Consider the following 15,791-nt stretch of genomic DNA (forward strand, 5'->3'; position numbering starts at 1 on the left):
TTCCAGGGATGGGGCAGCCACAGCTTCTCTGGGCAGCCTGTGCCAGGGCCTCACCACCCTCAGAGGGAGAATTTCTTCCTAACGTCTAATCTAAACCCACTCTCTTTGGGAATAAAGCCATTCCCCTTTTTCTGGACCAAGGCTGCCCCTGCCAGGCAGAGCCCAGCTCCCCTGGCTCTGCCCTGATTGCCATCCTCCCAAAACACAGCCACTGCCTCCCTTTAGAGCAGGAGAGGCACCTCAGACACAGAGAGATGCACATGGGCTTGGAATTAACCCTCTGGACAGCAAGAGCAGGCTTTGGCCCCACAGTCAGCACAGTCTGAGGAGGCAGAGTGACACCCTCTAAGATGTCCCATTCACCAGCAGAGCTGTACTCCAAACGAGACGAGTTCAGCCCCAGAAATTAGCAGCTCACTGCACTACCTGTGCTCATAACAAAGCTGGCAAGCAGTGTCCCTGAGGATGCCGCAGCTCCTTCAGTTTCTAATCTTATAATTAATGGCAAAAGCTCCTTCTCTGTCTCCCAGTCCCCAGCAAGCTCAGCAGGCCCAGCCTGTCCCACTCGATGCCCACTGTCCCTTCCCTGCCCCAAGCCGGGTCTTTATCAAGCCGGGATCCCGCTCAGCCCGGCCGGACACCCCTGCCCTCTCCCGGGCCAAGGCAGCCTGGCACCGCCTCTGCTGCTCCGGGGATGGGGAAAACCCAAAAAAAACACCGAAAATCCCCAAAAACCCCCCAAAACCGGCAGCCCGGCTGGCTCTGCCGCTCCCCCGCCCGGCGGGACTGTGCAGAGGATGGCAGCACACAACAAGAAGCAAACAGCCAGATGGCAGCACGCAGATCTGCCGAGGATGCCGTAAACATTGGCTTTGCTCGAGTAAACACGCACGTTTTCAGTCTCTCGGCCAAATTTGAAGAGTGTGCATCAGAGAACTTGGCTTGATCACCAGATTTCTCAGACCGAGTTTATCAGAGCTGGTTTGATTTAGCAGAAGTGCAGAGAACTCGCGCGTCAGGAATAATCAGACAAAAGGTGCCAACCTGTGGCACCTGAGGAAACTGCCTGCCCACATCTCAGACAGCTCCCACTGCAAACCAGTACTGTTATAAATGATCAAATCGGCAGCCACATTTATTAAAAAATTTAAGAAATATTTATTAGATCAACAACAAAAATAGAATTTCGAAAAACCACCACAGCCAAGGCTGCGTCAAGCCCGGGAGTCGGCGCTGGGTGAACCTGGATCCGACTGGCAGAGTGCCAGCGTCTCCCCAGAGGTTCACCCCGACTGCTTCATGCCCTGGCTTATATCCCATTTATTCTGCCTGAGGCAGAAATGACAGAAGGTTCCTTTGTGTCCCTTCACATGTAGAACTGGGACCATACAGATGCAGAAGTGTACAAAAGCCAGTTGGGATGGCTGTCTGGACTTCTTCAGAATAGCCTTCTTTCACATGTAACAGAGTGGCTCCGGTGCTTGAGCTGGTAGATGCAATCTCCCCAGGCTCAGACATTCCTGGGAAATCAGCCCTCATGGCCCAGGAAGGTTTCATTCTTATATGAACGGGCTTGATATTATCTTAACTACCTCCGGGAACTAATTGAATAGAAACAAGACTCTGCTCCCAGCCAGGGTGGTCAAAGACATAAGCTGGATCTTACAATATTTTATACACATATATATCATGGATTATCTCTACAAGTACCTTCAAACCTGTGCAGGAATAAGGAAAAACGGACAAGAACTCGAGAGTGATGGTGCAGTCTGTCACCTCTGGCACACAAAAATCCTGTCACCAGGAGCCAACTCCCCTGCTACAGCACTGGGAGCTGCTAGCAAAAATCCCTGGCTGTTACAGCAGTAATTACATAAATCCCTTCCCTGCATTTGTGTCAGAACCATTGATCAAGAACCAGTATTAATTAGACCTAATCCACACCTCGGAGGCACCAGAAGGTATCAGCATGGCTCCAGGGGTTTAGGGCAGCAGACTGCGTGTTTCAGCGAGGCTTTCTTAATTTTATCCTCACAAGTTTGAAGGTGTAGAGGCAGAGAGGAAAGGAAGAGGGAAGAAAACAAAAGAAAAATAGCAGATTTGCAAATTTAACCTTTCCCAGGTGAGTTGTGTGGGAGGTTAAATACTGCTGGGGCTGTGCCTAGGCAAACTGAGTACCCTGTGATAGTCTGTGCCTTTGAGAAAGAATATTGAAATATCATTGAGATACCAAATAACCCAACTACAAACACATCTATTTGCTTCTCTCAGAGCAGACAAACAACAGGCAATTAATGGGCAAAGGGCTAAATGAACCCCCTGAGTTATTTACTGCAGGAAGGCAAAGTCTGACAGCCCCAGCCCTGCTCCAGCCTTGTGCCAGCACAACTGGTTGCCCTGTCCCTCCAGGAAAAAAACAGGGTCTGAAAGACAGAGTGGGAGGCAGGCACAGACAGGAGGGAGGGGCTGGCACTTGCTCCAGGTCTTAGGCTCTGAAGAGTTAAAGCAACCAGAGGAATCGTAAACAAAAACAAAACAAACAAAACAAACAAAACAAAAAAAAAAAAAAAAAAAAGAAAAGAAAAAAAAAATGCTAAGCAGCAGCCCTCACAAGAAAAATGCATTTTCCAAAATTAATGAGATCTTACTAATCCCCCCCTTTAAAAACTGAATATTTCAATTTTAAAATGTACAAAGACTAAAATCTTCATAAATATCCTGTTAAGAAACTTCTGATGCTGTTTTTTTTTCCATTGAAACACAGTGCATGGAGGTTGCCATAGCTACAAGCAAATTTTTAAATAACTGTTTTTCGTCAGAGCAGCTGCAGTATCCTACAGAAATGAGGATGAAGAGGGGAAGCTGGAAAGAGTCCAGCTTCCCCAAATCCAAGCTCCTAATCAGATGACTCCAAGATTTTCATAAACACAGCTTAGAAACATTTAATATGGGTCCTGGTTTTTAGAGAAAATACCACTCTGTTGACAGGACCCCAGGAAATGCTGTCAGCAGTGCCAGAGATCTCAGTCAAGAGAAGAGCTTTGTTTTCATGCTGGAAAACACAAAAATTTCCCCTGCTGAGCCCCAGCCTGGTACAAGTGCCCAGGCACCAAGGGATGTGCCCCAGCCTGGGCTTGCTCTGAAGGGCTTTCTCAATGAGCTGCTTGGCTGGCAGCAGTGGGCTTAAAAATGCCCCAAGAGCCACAGATTTCTGTACCCAGGAAAAGCTCTTCCTTGCCTGAGCTTGGACAGGGACTCACAGAAAGGAGGAACTGAGACAAACAGGTGAAGCTGTAAAGCACAGGCAGGAGGCTTTTGAGGAGAGGCTGTGATTTAGGTGGTCCCCCCCAGTGGTGTTGAGAGCTTGCTGGGCCATCAGGAGGCTGTTTCTTCTTCTGCAGGAGCTCTCCCTGGCTTGAATGGGCAGAGCAACACTCTGTGCAATAGTGAGAGCAGGAAACAGACATTTCTGCACTGTGGGCACCTGTTTGGGGAGGCCTAATCTAAGGACAAGACTGGGAGCCTCCTTTCCACCTGTACTGTTAACTATGGCAAAAGTCCTACAAAACTTCAAGTAAAATCATTTTGTGCCCTCAGGCAAGTATGTCCCTGTGTCCCAGTCCATAAAACATAAAAATAAATAAAGAATAAAATTTCTCAGCAGAATATCAAGAGATTTAACTCCACCAAAACAGTAATTGAATTGCTGTCTGTGGAAGGTGGAACTGCTTGGCTGGGATTGGATGTTTTTCTAAACAAAGTAATGATTATTATTAACAACACGACTATGAATCTGAAGAAACCATCTCAGTGGTCAATGGTTTTATGCACATTGCTTCATTTATCTATGACCTGTTTCTGAGAGGAACCTCCATGGCACAGGGGAAGTGCTTCCTCCTGCCTTCCTCCTGCCAGGGGGGGATGCTTGAAGGCTGGTGCTGCTCTGCTCTGCCATCGCCTGCACAGCAGAGGAGTTTACAGGCAAGCAACAGATATTAATCCATACAGACAAATCTTCTGGACAAGGTAATTTCATTTCAAATGTAATTTAAAATTCCCTTCACATCTTGAAGTGAACCAGCTTCCTTTCCCAGTGATTGTATGCTTGTTTGCTCCAAAATTATTCTGGGGGAAAAGACAAAGAAAAATAAAGGGGAGCAAAGTCAGAAAAAAATCTTTAAAAGAAAGTTAGAAAAAGGAAAGATAAAAAAGCTATCATGGCAAATTCTCTTAACAAATTACACTTTTTTACTAATTCCAAGTACTCAAGGCAGTGTTCAAGGCCAGGTTGGATGGGGCTTGGAGCATCCTGGTCTAGTGGGAGGTGGCCCTGCCCATGGCAGGTGGTTGGAAATGGATGATTTTTCAGATTCCTTCCAAACCAAACCATTCTATGATTCTATGATTCATGGGTACTGAGGCAGTCCAAGTACTATCTTTAGCACAGAACAGAAATTTTTAAAAAAAGATGGAAAAGTCCCTCATTTTAGAAATTAGATACTTCATGGCAGGCAGACACATCCCAGGCACTCAGTGAGATCCTGGCACAAGACTGTTCAGCTGGCTTTGCCCAACATCCCTCTCCACGTTGGCAGTAAGTGATCAGAAAGTGGAAAAAAATAATGGCTACCAGAAAGACAAACTAGTAAATAATTTTTTTAGCCTAAGTTGTAACAATTTCTCTTTGCCAGGGTGAAAATAGGCTAGCCCAGCAGAGGGAGGGAGGGATGCCCATGAACAGATCCATGCACAGGAATTCTGTCCTGTGCATGGATCCTGTCAGAGAGTCACACCTTCCTGCACATCTTCAGGCATTAACTTTTCTGATCTAGTTTGTTTTTTTTTCAAAGAAAGAAACAGAAGATTGAAAAAAGCACAGCCTGCTGTGTGGTTGGGCTGACAGAAAACCAGACTGTGAGTCACTGCAAGCTACTGACCTTAGTCATTACATTGTGACTGCACAGCTTCCCAGCCCTGCTGTTCCTTCCTTCCCCAGGGCAGGGGAGAGGCTGGTCAAAGCTGCAGAGGCACACTCACACTCCCAGGGAATGATCTCTCTCAGCTGTGCAGACATCAGGATTGCTGAACCCAACATAAACTCAGCATTTTCCTGGAAGGAAAAAGAGATGTTAGCCACAAAGATGAGCCATGGTCTGCAGGAGCTGCCTTGTCCTGCAGAGCCAAAGAGCAGGAGGGGCAGAGCCATCTGAAGAGGTGTGGGCAGTGCACAGCCACTGTCTGGAGAGGCTGAACCACCTTAGAGCCCTCCCTGCTGCCTGCACTGAGCCTCTCCTCAGCACCCTGGGCAAGGCAGAAATGGAGAGGCTGAAGGAGAGGCTGATGGCTGGGAGGCTGCCAAAGGGAGCAGTGCTCAGTGCCACAAGGCACCTCCTCCCCTCGCCTGCAAAGGGAAACACAACAGCACCCACAGACCAGGGACTGCTGCAGCTCCTCTCTCTGTGCTGCTTCACTGTTTGGTCCCATTTTGCTTTTGAAGCAGTTCATCAGACCCTCCAGCACAGGAGGTTTGCTTTTTTCACCAGATTCAAGCATTATCTTGAGGCAAGGAGAAGAGAATCTTGGGGGATGAGCTAAAAAAATCAAATAATTTTTTTTAAAAGAGGGAGAGATAACACACCACATACAGGGGAGAAAAAGAAAAAAACTCTTCAAGAGCTATGCCCTGAGAGAGGCAGGGATGGACCAAGGAGGAAGAAGTGGGGGCAGAATATCAGTCAAGGAAGGGGAAGGCAGCAAACCACACCAGCAGTGTGGTGGCACTGGGCACGCTCCTACAAGAAGAAGAAGTATGTAGGTGTTTGTCCTCATTTGTTTGTTGTGAATAGTAAGCAGAAAACCACAAGTCAAAAGCAAAAAGCATGCAAGAGAAATCAGGGCTTCTCCATTTAAAGTGTTTGGTCTCTCAGTTGGCTCATCTGCAAAGTGTAGGTGCCCTGCTGGTCTGCCAGAGCTGTGCCAGGGGGATTCAGCCCATTGATGTATTTTAGAAAATAAAGAGAGTGAGATCTGTGAGTAAGCACCAGAAGGTGCCATAGGTCAGTTTAAAAGAGACATAGAGTGAGTATATCTTTTTAGGAAAACTTTACTTGTGCCAAAAAGTAGGTTTTAATCTATATCAGCACTAAAAAATTCAGGTGAAATCACCTGAATTCTTCTGTACTGAAAAATAAAGTGAAAAATCAGAATTTCACTTTGGAATGAAACATTTGAATCAACAGATAAATCCTTCAGAAAAGATGCAGTCATTAGAGTTGTGATGCTTCAACTTCTGGTGGTTGTGCATGGAGCTGGTAGATTCAGTAAAGATTTAGATCCATTAATGTACCCTGCCATGCTGCACATCTGACAGAACCCTACAGGAGGCACTGAGCCATTTCACCTTCAGCTCCGTGCCCCTGCATTCCTCCATGTGCAGGCTGGGGGTGTGAGGTGCAGGCTGGGCCATCCTGAGGCTGCCCCAGTTAGAGAGAGGCAGAATAAACAGAATATTGTGAGGCAGCAGAATGAGACAGACAGAGGTTACACTGGTTTGAAACTGCACACTAAAAATACTTTCTGTTCTGCTGGAAAGGCACAGCAATGTCAGTAGGACAGCCTGGGACTTGAAAACTTCTCTGGTTTAAATACATCAAGAATATCCCAAAAGAAGATGCTTTGTCATGAAGGGCAAGCAAGCCTCAAAGGCAGCCACAGCAGCCTGGGCCTAAGGAAGGGTTGGGCACTGCAGGGCTGAAAGTGCTGCTTTCAAAATAGCTCTGTACCTACTCATTTTATTCTGTTCTCCCACTGAGCAGAACTGTAGAGCACAGAAACATCCAGGCAGCTCTGAGAGGAAAAAGGCTTGAGGATAATGAACCCTGGGAACAGCTCTTTCCTTCACCCTTTTCCACATGAATGCTATGATCAGAACATATACTAGCTCAGGAGACAAATTCCATCTAACTTTTCATTGCACACAGGCTATGAGGCAGGTTTCCTAAGGAAAGGCCATCATCCATGGAGAGCTGGAGCCCAAAGCTGGACAGAACTTGTCTGACTCTCCCCTGGGCACAGCCAGCTCCATGCACGTGGGAATGTTCAGCACCACACAGACCTGGCCACCAAATCCTTGGTAGTGACATCCCATTTGCAGTTTGCCAAAGGCAGGGTGACCTGGGAGCTTGTAGGGGGTGAAGAACCTCACCCTGGGGGTACCCACACTCCTCTGGCCCCTCCAGGGAGGAGATCACCAGGCACCACCAGAGTAACAACAGCCCTGTATGAGCTCCCTGCCTGCAGGACAGTGACTCCTGCACCCCTCTGCATTTTAACTACTTACACTTAGCTTGAGACAACATCAGCAGAGCTATTATCAGTTCATGACTTACTGTAGGCTTTTGAGAAAAAAAGATCATTACTTACAACTCATTTTTGTTTTGTCACATAGATGGGACTCCAAAGACTTCTGTGTCCCTTGATTTCATCCATGGCCTTGTTCCTGTTAGCATTCAGAAACACATCATCAGGGAATGATTCTATCCAGGTGCTTTTACTGAAGAGCTCTGGGTGTCAGGGGTACAGACCCAAATCTGACTCTGACATGGGTTAAGGATGAACACGTTTTTATACCCTTATTGTTACATAACTACATATTAATTGTTGAACTTCTATTGTTCTATTGCATACATTGATTTCAGCTAAGCATGGATTTTTGTAATTTCCATCAAACCTCCAAACATCATTGATTTCTCAAGGATTTCTCATTATCCTTGTTATGATTAAACAGTAATCATATCCAATTACCAAACAATCACCACATTTAACAATCATATCACTTATCATGGTCATTAAATGATTACAAGGGGCAGTTTCACATGATCCAGTAAAGCCCAACATTTTCCCAGGGCCCACCCTAACATTTCCCAGGGCCTACCAGGCCCAACCCTTTTCCAACTCCCCTGAATACCCCATGATTTTAGAAACATTTTATCCCTATACTATCATTGCCACCATCACCTTCTGTGCTGCATCCCTGTCCCGAGGCTGGGCTGCACAGTGAAGGAAGAGGATGAAGCTCTGCAGCATCTGATACCCAGCACGCTGCCTGCATCAGGCATACTGTCAATTGTTCCATTGATCTCTCTTCTTTTGAAGATTTTGCCAACTCTGACCTCAAATTTCATTTCCTCTTTCTGACAGGGATGATAGAGGAAAATAGAAAGTATAAATTTCAATATTGTCATTTGCTCAGTTTCTCCATCCTGTTTAATGGACATTCCCACAGCAGGAGCTGGTGGAACCAGTAAGCTCTTTCAAGAACTGTAATCTCTGAACTGGTGAGCACAATACATCTCAGACAGCTGCAATTGAAACTCTTCAGCCCCTAGGATAAAAATTTATACAAAAAATATATCAGTGTGAAGGTACATCTGTATCCACAGGCAACAGTGATTAATATCTGATTTTTTGTGTGCAAATACATATTCAGAATGAAAGGCACATGGCAGTTTTAAGCTACTTAGCTGAACATGCTCTTCCTGCACCTGTGGGATTTCAGCATTTCTATGCTTTTAAGAGCTTTGTAGCACAGGGATAAGATCAGTTATGATCCACTTTACTGAGTTGGAAAAATGTAATTTAGGTGTTATTACTGCAGGAAAGAGGTGGAAAGCTCACTGCTAATTGTAACTCTTCACATGCTTAAAGACGACAATTACTTCTCCTGATGCCTGGAATGAAAAATGAAAAATTTTAACATAGGTCCTCCAGAAAAAAGCATCAACCTGTGACTTGAGTGAATTCCCCCACAGAGGGATGTTTGTGCTACCAAGCCTTCAAACAGCACTTACATTGCCATCACTAATTACACTGGAAACTCCCTAAACCACTTTGGGACCACATCTCTAACCTCAGGAAAGGAAATCTGTGTTCATATAAGTGGGCTGGTTGGATGGTGCAAATGAATAAACTTTATGGTCACAGCTTCTGTCAAAAATGGGTATTTGGCAAATGAGGCACTAAGTGCACAGCAGGGGTACCAGGAGAGCAGGGTACAGTGGATTATCAGTTGGCAGATGTAGTGCTCAGCCCAAGGGAGGTCCAGGTGTTCCACAGGCTAAAGGAGCTCACCAGAGCTGGCCACAGGAGAATGCACCACTCAGCAGGGTCTGGGGACCATCATCCAACCAACACCATCTCAGGGATTCAGCTGGAACCTTGACAACAACGAGAGGAAAGAAACAAGCTAATCAGACAGTGGGTAGCACCACAGAGCCCATGAGTTCAGCAGAGATTCCACCACTGCACAGGTAATTATCCTGAGAGCCAGGCCTTTGCAGTGACCCCTCCCTGCTGAAATGATCCACATCACTCGTGCTTCCTCTCGTGCTTGCTGCTATCACCAGAAGAGGCAGAGGATGATCAAGTGCTCCTTTATCTCCTGTGTATGTGCAGACAGAAATATCCAAGCTGAAGAACTGAGCCCCATGGGTCTGACAGCAGATTCAATTACAACCCATGGAATTCAGTTCTCAGAGCTGAGAATAAATGACGTTCATTTTCGGGCTGTCCCAGCACACGGCAGAATCTCACACTCCTGCTGGCCCTCTCCAGTGCCTGGCCTTCTTCCAGGAGCTGGAAAACAAGGGTGAAAGCTTCACTGCAGCCAAATCAGCTGCTCCCAGACTGTAGGGCAGCAGCAGAATAATGGCTCCAGGATATAGATTTTGAAAAATGAGTTATTTTATATATTCCTTTGACACCAGAAGTGGCCACACACACAGGCACAATGCACCCTAACATGTCATAGAATTCCTAGTAACTAAAAAAAAAAAAGAAATGCACAGCCAAGGAATATAACTAAACATTTGGCACTTTTCTGGAAGCCTTTAAGAATTTCAAAGAGGTGAGTTATAAATTTCCTTCTTTGTTTTCTTTGGGTTTTTTTGTTTGTTTTTTTTTTTTTTTTTAAATACAACAACACAGACACAGAGGTAAAACCTTCCAGAATCACTCAGCAATCTCGTTAACAAAATAATTCACCCAGAAGCTGAAAAGAAGGAAATCTGGCACTGGTGCAGCCCTGCAGAGTCATCAGAGTCTGTGTGGCAAAAAGGCAAGTAGGAGCCTTCAGCATAACAGCTGCATGGCTGTGTACTGACACAACTTTGTCACCCTCATCCCAGGGTGACAATCCCACCCAGAGGAGTTCTGGACCACAGAAAAACACTGCTCAAACATGCTGGAGGTCACAGGGACCTCTCCCACAGGGAAACACCTCATCACCTCTGGCAAACCTAAGAGAAGTCACAAGTTTCATTAAACTGCATACCCCAAATGGGGAATTTTTGAGGAAAAATAGATGTTAGGTGCATATATAGAAAAAGTGTTGAGTAAGTTATAAAAAAAAAATTCAGGTTTATTCAGAACATTTTTAAGATACTTCTTTTTGTTCCAGTGAGATGAAGTCTCAGAAAAAAATCTCTTTGGCTTCAATGAAAAGAATATTTGGTCTGAAATAAAATATTTGGATATCAAGGGGATTTCAGATTAAATCTTTTAGCTTTAGAAACTAAATTTAAAGAAATTTACTGAACATAATGGTTCAAATAGAATTATTTTGGTTTAGCATTGATTTTATTGTTATAAGTAAGTATTTTTTTCATTGCTAACATCCCATGCCACCTTCCCTGCCTCTCACGCAGCCCCAGCAGTGTTGGCAGGAAAGGCAGCAGTGTGCCCATGTCTTTACAGCTCTAATTGTCTTCTCAGGCTGCTGAACCACTGAACCAAACAACAGAAATTAAAATAGACTTCTTTAAGTGTTTCTGTTGCTGGGAGGGAAACCTCTGAACAAACATATTTGCTAAGTAACTGCTGTGTGGTACCCACAGCCCAGCTCAGTCCTACCCATCTGTCACTTGACTCTGTGAGACAGGAAAGAAAAATCAAAATAACAAAAGTAACATCTTGCTAAGGCCCTCAAATAGGACAAAACTTCATCTGCAACTTCAAAAAAAGGTACTGTAGCAATAAATTTTGCTTGTCTGATATTTCTAATTGTTCACTGGAATAGTGCTTGCTAAGATCACTGCTGAGTTAATTAAGCAAGACCTTCACCAGCAGTGTTGCCCTTCTGTGGCAATCCCTCTTCCAGTGCCAAGAAGGGAAAACATCTCATGATCATCAATAAAACATCCTATCTTGAAGCAGAGAGAAGGTCAGGAAGAAGAAAGGGTGGAAGTGTCTGTCCCTAAGGACAGTCTCCCCATGCTCTGGAAAGTGCAGGGCATTTCCACAGAGGAAAAGGGTGTGCTCAGCACCCCAGCTGGGTACAGACAGCTCTGGCACTCAGCATGGCACAGTCAGCTGGGTACAGACAGCTCTGGCATCCATCATGGCACAGTCAGCTGGGTACAGACAGCTCTGGCACTCGTCATGGCACAGTCAGCTGGGTACAGACAGCTCTGGCACCCACCATGACACAGTCAGCTGGGTACAGACAGCTCTGGCACTCAGCATGGCACAGTCAGCTGGGTACAGACAGCTCTGGCATCCATCATGGCACAGTCAGCTGGGTACAGACAGCTCTGGCACCCACCATGGCACAGTCAGCTGGGTACAGGCAGCTCTGGCACTCAGCATGGCACAGTCAGCTGGGTACAGACAGCTCTGGCACTCGTCATGGCACAGTCAGCTGGGTACAGACAGCTCTGGCACTCGTCATGGCACAGTCAGCAGGGTACAGACAGCTCTGGCACCCACCATGACACAGTCAGCTGGGTACAGACAGCTCTGGCACCCACCATGGCACAGTCAGCTGGGTACAGACAGCTCTGGCACTCGTCATGGCACAGTCAGCTGGGTACAGACAGCTCTGGCACCCACCATGGCACAGTCAGCTGGGTACAGACAGCTCTGGCACTGAGCATGACACAGTCAGCTGGGTACAGACAGCTCTGGCACTCAGCATGGCACAGCCAGCTGGGTACAGACAGCTCTGGCACTCAGCATGGCACAGTCAGCTGGGTACAGACAGCTCTGGCACTGAGCATGGCACAGTCAGCTGGGTACAGACAGCTCTGGCACCCACCATGGCACAGTCAGGCACACAATGAAAAGGAAAACATGAAATGCCCCTCCATGAGGCCCAGCTAAAGAGCTGCAGCAGCTCCAAGGTGCCCAGAGCAGAGGAGCTGAGCTCTGGGGTGCTCCCCAAGCCTGCTGTGCCCTGTCCCCTGCCCGGGTGAGGTCCTGCAGAGCTGCCTCTCCCCAGGGAGATGGGCTTGGAGAGAGACAGCCCCAAGGCAGGGATGCAGGTACATGCTCTAGGATTGCTCCCCTCCCTCTCAGAACCCTGGGATGGATCTGTCCCACAGGTGTCCCCAGGGAGGACAGAACAGCCCAGCTCTGCAGTAGCACACCTGATGGTTTAGTGAAATCCCTAAGGAAAGGCATGGAAGGGCACATCCTCATACTTCCACAGCCATTTTCCAGGTAAGTTTGCTTTACAGGTTTTTTAACTAAGTAGGACAAAAGGTCACATTCTCTCTTTCAGTTTGCCTGCACAGTTTAATATCATTGCAGGGCATTAGTTATCTCTCATCTTAAAAAACATGAGGCCAGCTTCTGCTTTGACCCTTCATGAGCTTCACATTCTCTATCCTTTCACTGTCCTTCCAGGAATAACTCCCTCCCTCTGAGAACCCACTCACCCCAGGATTAAATTCATGCATTTGCAAACAAGAAGACAGCCCATAAAATTATATTGTTCTGCCTTTGCAAGAGCAGTGAGGAGGTGAGTCTTTCCAAAGGGCCATAAATCTCCTTCTTGGAAAAACACTACTTTGTTCTATTCCAGCAAGGTCCCTTAGTACCTCACAGCTTGGAGATCTTATTACACCAGATTTAACAATTCCTACAGGACAGATACTTAATAGACAATCATCCTATAAAGTTTTACTGCTACACCAAAAGGCAAACCTTTTTAGAGTGATTGAATAATGTTAATGGCCTGAAGACTGTTCTTCCATAAGCTTTCTTCTTAACTAAATATGTTTTAACAGGAAAAGAACATAAAGATCTTAAAGCCATCAAGTTACTGCAATGTGTAAATTTTCTGCATTCTCCTCACCATCCCTTACTTTTATTCTCTATGCTGCCATTAAAACCTTTCTTTTCAGTAAAACATCTGCATTTGTCCAAACATATAACCCAAGAGTGAGATTTTAATGCTTTTAAACCACTCATTTATCTACTGCAGCTTCACATGAAATCCAGACACTACCCAAATGAGCTCATCATGGGTGGTAATTAATTAACACAGATAGGGAACTTGAAATAAAACATGAATATGGTCCCATTTCATTAAGAACATAAAGCATCTTTTTCACCCTTATTTCATTAAGTACATTTTCCCCACAGCTGGCAGAAAAATACATGTCTCACAGCTACACTGACAGATGAGTAGTTGAAACAAGAGGGTGAAATGGAAGATGAAGCTATTCTAGAATATTTTTTTTTAATTTTATTTTTTTTTAAGAGTAAAACTCCCAGCCAGAAAGGAGCACAGTGGCACCAGAGGCAGGCAAGCACTCGAGCCCAGCAGAAGCTCTCAGGTTCAGCTGTGCTGGCTGTGAAATGTCAGTGCAGACCATGGGCTGTGCTCTGCAAAGGCAGAGTGTCCTGCAGGGGAGTTCTGCTCGCTGGGCAGGTCTGCCTTGAGCATCCCCTGCAGCAGCTCCAGACCAGCCTCACACTGTGAAAACCTCTGCCTGGTGTCATGAACCCAGAGCTCAACCTTTAAAACCCAAACCTTTGGTCCTCTCCATTTAAAGATTACCCATTTCTTTGATTTCACCCTTTTCCCACCCAGCCCAGGACAGGCAGCCTCATCTGCTCTCCACAGCAATTCCAGCTCCTGTAGGAGCTGCCTGGGGGGCTGGGCTGTGGGGAGCATGCCTTAGGGTTACCTCACACCAAAAACAATCCCCCCCTTTCTGCACTGAGCAGGCCTCCTTCCATCACTCCCTTTCTCAGCAGAGCAGCTCTGCCACAGATTAGGGATCCACAAGAAAATCCTTACTCTGGTGCTGAGGTACAAGGCAAACACTGCCCACATCCTAATTTTTAATATTGTAAATCCCTCTCAGCACAGCTCATATGCAAGTTTACAGGCAGAGTGCTGACACACAGATCTGTCTGTGCTCTGTAAAAATCATGTTCACCCACGAAGAACCCAAGGCTGAAGTTTCAGCTCAGGCTTAAAGAAAAGCCCAGCTAAGCTTTGCCCTTGAGCTCTGCCAGCATCAAGCAGCTCCCATCAGACACAGACACTGCTGCCAAGCACACCCTGCTCCCAGGCTCTCCCCTTATCAGTGAAGACCACAGGCAATGCCAGATGAAGAACTGCAGATATTCTTTCCCCTGAACCCTTCAGGATGAAAAATGGAACAGGTCCATAACACCTTTGGCCCTGCAACTACACAGACACTTTCATTATTCCCACACCACAGAGAAAAAATTAATAGTCTGGAATGGTTAATTCTTATATGAAAAAGAAATTCCTATCTCATGATGAATCAGATTAGCCCAAACACATCTTTTGAGTTGTCCAGAAACAAGTGCATTTGTTCCCAAAATGCTTTCTGGAACTTCCAGTTATTTTCTGGCTGCATTTTTTATTTTAAGAAATAGCTGCATTTCTATTGCCAATGTCTATTCCGTAAATAACAAACATTCAATTTCTTCTGCTGTAGAATTATCTCACTCTGCCTTATCTTGAGGTTCAGTTCTCTTGTTTCCATTTTAATCACATTTTCCAACACAGTACTTTGTGCAACAAACCATTTTCCTTCATGGAAGATAAAAATGATTGCATATCCTTTTCATTTTTTAAATGAAATGAATGTTATTTTTTTAACTTGAACTGATTTTTTTCTGCATTTTTTCACTAAATTGGAAAAAGAATACATGGCAAAATACACACACACTAGGCATAAATCACAAAGAAAAAACAACATTTACACTATCAGCCATCTATATACATTACAGCCAGTAAAAACACTAGTATCAAAAGTGCATAATGAAAAGTTATTTCCTATTTTTAAAAAGTTCTGGCTAACATCAATAATAAACACTTCCAATACTAAGTATTATTTTTAGTAATCACCATACCATTTACTTACAGTGCAGTTACAGCACAGTTTCATTTATGCTCAGCCTTAATAAGTCACAGCCCTGGAGACAATTTCAACAAGCTTTATGTATTGAAAAATAGAAACTTCTGTGGGATTCATGTTCTGGCTTTTTTTATGTATGCTTTCAGATGCCAGGATGAAACTTAGTGCAGAATGCAGCAGTCTGAAGCACTGACACAGCTGCAGTAACAGCTGTACTAACAGTGCCCAGTGTAAGGAACTGGAAAGCCAATTTTCAGCGTGCTAACAAGGGCAATGAGAACTGAGATGTTAAAGCTCCTGCAACTGCTCAACCTCTACCTATTCTTTCTAATTACAGCAATGAAATTCTACTGTAAACAAAGAAGTTTTACACCAGCTGACCCAGGACAAAGGAAAAGTCCCAACTCTTCCAATGCAGAGCTGTCCCAAACCCAGTGACACTTCTTTCCTTGGTCAGGATATCTGATAACCATGGCCAGGGCAGATGCTGGAGGTGACAGATGTGCTGTTTGTTTCCAGCAGGGTGGGAACTGCTCAGCTGAACTAATTCCTGATAAATGGAGTGGAACAGAGCAAGCTCAAAATGACTGATCAGTCAGTATGTTTCAGAAA

At 45.3% G+C, this 15,791-nt stretch overlaps 1 long non-coding RNA gene across 2 annotated transcripts; it reads right to left on the minus strand.

The window, feature by feature from the left end:
* Positions 1-1,213: 1,213 nt before the first annotated feature.
* On the minus strand, positions 1,214-9,490 carry LOC108962244 (uncharacterized). 2 transcript variants are annotated; one of them, XR_003944993.2, is made up of 5 exons: positions 9,130-9,490; positions 8,017-8,192; positions 7,423-7,498; positions 4,938-5,110; positions 1,214-4,125 (listed from the first exon to the last, which is right to left on the minus strand). It is a non-coding gene; the product is annotated as an uncharacterized LOC108962244 (long non-coding RNA). The 2 variants fall into 2 exon arrangements; XR_007778763.1 differs by lacking the exon at positions 9,130-9,490 and having other exon boundaries at positions 8,017-8,517.
* Between the last annotated feature and the right edge of the window lie 6,301 nt (positions 9,491-15,791).

The sequence above is a fragment of the Serinus canaria genome, chromosome 13 (assembly GCF_022539315.1).
Source record: "Serinus canaria isolate serCan28SL12 chromosome 13, serCan2020, whole genome shotgun sequence".
Classification (NCBI taxonomy): Eukaryota; Metazoa; Chordata; class Aves; order Passeriformes; family Fringillidae; genus Serinus; species Serinus canaria.